This window comes from Athene cunicularia (assembly GCF_003259725.1).
Source record: "Athene cunicularia isolate RWA chromosome 3 unlocalized genomic scaffold, athCun1 chr3_part1, whole genome shotgun sequence".
Classification (NCBI taxonomy): Eukaryota; Metazoa; Chordata; class Aves; order Strigiformes; family Strigidae; genus Athene; species Athene cunicularia.
The window spans coordinates 3822932-3826020 of record NW_020799097.1 but is presented as its reverse complement, the minus strand read 5'-3'; positions in this window follow the sequence as shown (position 1 = coordinate 3826020).

Here is a 3089-nt window from a genome sequence, read left to right as displayed (position 1 = left end):
CCAGAGGCAAACCCGCCAAAACCCGAGTCTTTCCCGCCACCGAGCGGGAGTTCCGCCTCTCTCCCGCCCCGCGGCGCCTCTCATTGGTCAGCACCGCCCCGCGGCAGCCAATGGAGAAGCAGCGATAGAGTTCGCGGGAGGGATGCGTGACATAGCCAGCCAATCAGCGCGCGGAGAGGGCGGGAGGGTCCCGCCTTCCCCGGATCTCGCGTGGGCTGCGGCGGCCGGTCGGGGGGTCCCGCCCCGGGGAGTCACCGAGCGGCTGAAAACACCAATTTATTAATTAAAAAAAAGGCAAAACCAAACAAAAACCCCTCAACGCTGCTTTTTATTTTTCTATTGCACTTTGGGGAGCTCCGTTTCTGGGTGGTTTTGCCCCAAAGCATACGGGCTGAGCGTCGCTTTTCCCCTTTTTACGGGACCCAGCGCCAGTCCAGGGGCTAAAGACACAAAAACAGGTCCCGTGGCGTTTGCAGTGAAAAGGATCGATTTGGGATGTGTCCCCTGAGGGGTGCTGCGGGCAGAAATCACAGGAAAATGGAGACAGCAGTTCCCCTCCGTACGGGGAAACCGGCCACTTCCCGTTAAATAATATTTTTAGCATCCCTTAAAAATCTTTATCTAAACTGTATAAAAATAGAGGAAAAATAATAAAAGAAATAGACAAAGCTATTTTGATCAGCAAGGCATAGCAGGCACCCAAACTTGGCTTTGTGTCCCCTGCATAATATTATAGCTAAAAGCAGTTTTCCCAGGGTTGGTAGTAAATATTCACCCCGGGGCCTGCTGGGCTGCGCAAAACGCTGAGGCACAACCGGTGTCGCTGCTCGGGTCTCACCACAACCTGCTCGGAAGAGCAGCTGGAAACTGCCCCTGCCCTGGTTCCCCTTTTCTGTTTGTGTGCCCGGGCCAGATCCCTCTCAAATCGCTGGAAATGTCGCTGGTAACTGCTGTGGCTGGTTGAGGATAAATAAGGTGGCCCAAGTCGTGGGTATTCGTTGCGCTTCTGCGAGAATTTCTCACGTCGTTCTGTGTCAAAGTTCAGATTTTCCTCCTTGGGTGTTTGGGCCCTCCTCTGTAAGAGTTTGACAGAATATTGAATTTGGTGGGTCAGCAAAAATGATCTATTTTCTTTCCTTTCTCCCTTTCTCTTTCCTTTGTTTTCCTTTTTTTTTTTTTCTTTTTAATCTTCCAGACTGTCCTGCTCTCCACAGCCAGAACAGCCTCCCTGCCTCTCCAAACTCAGCAACACACATTTCCCTTCCCGTGCTTCTCAAATCCACCCCTTCCCCTGATTTTCTGGAGATTCCTCACTTTTCGTTGCAGCTGGTATGAGCGGGGACAGCACGAGGAGTGGTGAAAAGCCTTTGGTGTGCCCCCGCCACACTCACTGGGTCATAGCAAGATATTTAAGTGGGCACCTCAGCCGTGAGGATATAAACTGGCTGGAGGAATCAGTCTAAGTCCCCAAAGGAAATATAATTTATCCTATGTATGTTTGTCAGAATCTGACATGCGATTTCACCTCTAAGCCAGTTTTTCTCTCTCTGCAGTAGACAGACTATTAAATCCAACAATGAACACCATCTGCATGCTTTATCGCAGATAAAAAATGGATGGAAAAAATAAAATACAGGTGCAAAGCAACCTGTGAGTACAGCAGGCAGTGCACAGAGACCTGTATCTCGATCGCACATAGATCTCACCTACAGTTGGGGGGTCAAAATGAATCCCAGCCCATAAAGATGTCATAAATCGCTGCGGTGCTCCTCCTGCCAAGGACGGCAAGCTCTGTGTGAAGAGAGCTGGCAGGGACCCACCGCTCCTGACCGCAAGGTAACAAGAGTTAGGGATAAAAATAGCCACCTGTTGTTATTCATGACGGCGCCCGATAGCAACTGCTGCCACGCTGTGGCCCTCGCCTGAATAATTAATTGGAGCAGGTTAGGCCAGGGAGGGCAAAGAGGTGAAGAGAGATGGAGAACGCTGGGATAACAGGTGAGGTGGATGCTTTCCTGGCCTTTTGGGATTCGTTAGGATGCTGCCTAAGATCTCCAGGGATTCACCTCCCTGCCACATCCCAACGGTTACAGGGTGGAGAGTGCAGCACAGGCTCACGGAGACATTCAGCACCTCCTATCCACTGGAAAAAAACAGGAATTCAGCACCTAAATACACAGAGGGTCAGGGCCGCAGAGCTCGCAGAGAAATAGAAGAATCACGAGTGGGTGCAGGGGTAACTTCATGGGTGAATTGCACATATGAGGGGTGCTGGCAGAACACCAGAGGGCATCTTCTCCTCCCTTCCTCACTGTCTCTGTGTGTCAGCATCCGCATGTGCAGCTTGGTTTCTGAGATCCCTTTATGGGTGATCCCACCCAGACTCTGGTTTTTATTCCCCCTAATTTCAACTAAAAGTCAATTTTCAAGCCACAACTCAGTTTGCAAGTTGCCATCTATTAACTTTCCTGTATGCTGAGCAACCTTGTCTCACCCATGAAGGGCAGAGGAGAGGCTTGTGGCTCATTCACAGCTCCAAAAATGGGGGGAGAGTACCCCCAATTCAATGGAGTGTCACCTTATCAGCAAGCAACACACCGGAGTTGAGGTTTCAAATATATTTGTAATAAAATGAAAGGATAATAATATGGAATGAAATGTTTTGATTGAAAAAGATCCCTTTTTATAAGCGAAACAATGTGGAGAAGCAAGACCAGCTACGAGATGTTTATATTAATAAATTTTAAGTTTTCCAAGGGGGAAAAGGCATTTGCCCTTGCTGGTGTCTCCTGCAGCTGCAGTAGCTGAACCCCAACCAGGGAATTTGCTCTCGCAAGAGGAGAGTCATCCTGACTCACCATTCAGGACCACATACAGATGACATATAATTTAATGCTGAAGGAACCCTTCTTAATCCTCTAATCTGACATTTTCCCTAACACAGGCTGGAGAATTTCACCCAATCACATCTGCACCCAGCTCAGGCATTTCTGACATAGTTTTCTTGAAGTATTTGCTATTCCCATGCACTCTGGTAAATCTTTAAACTGATCTAGCTCTCTTTTTTTCTAGTTCCAGAGAAGAAAAAC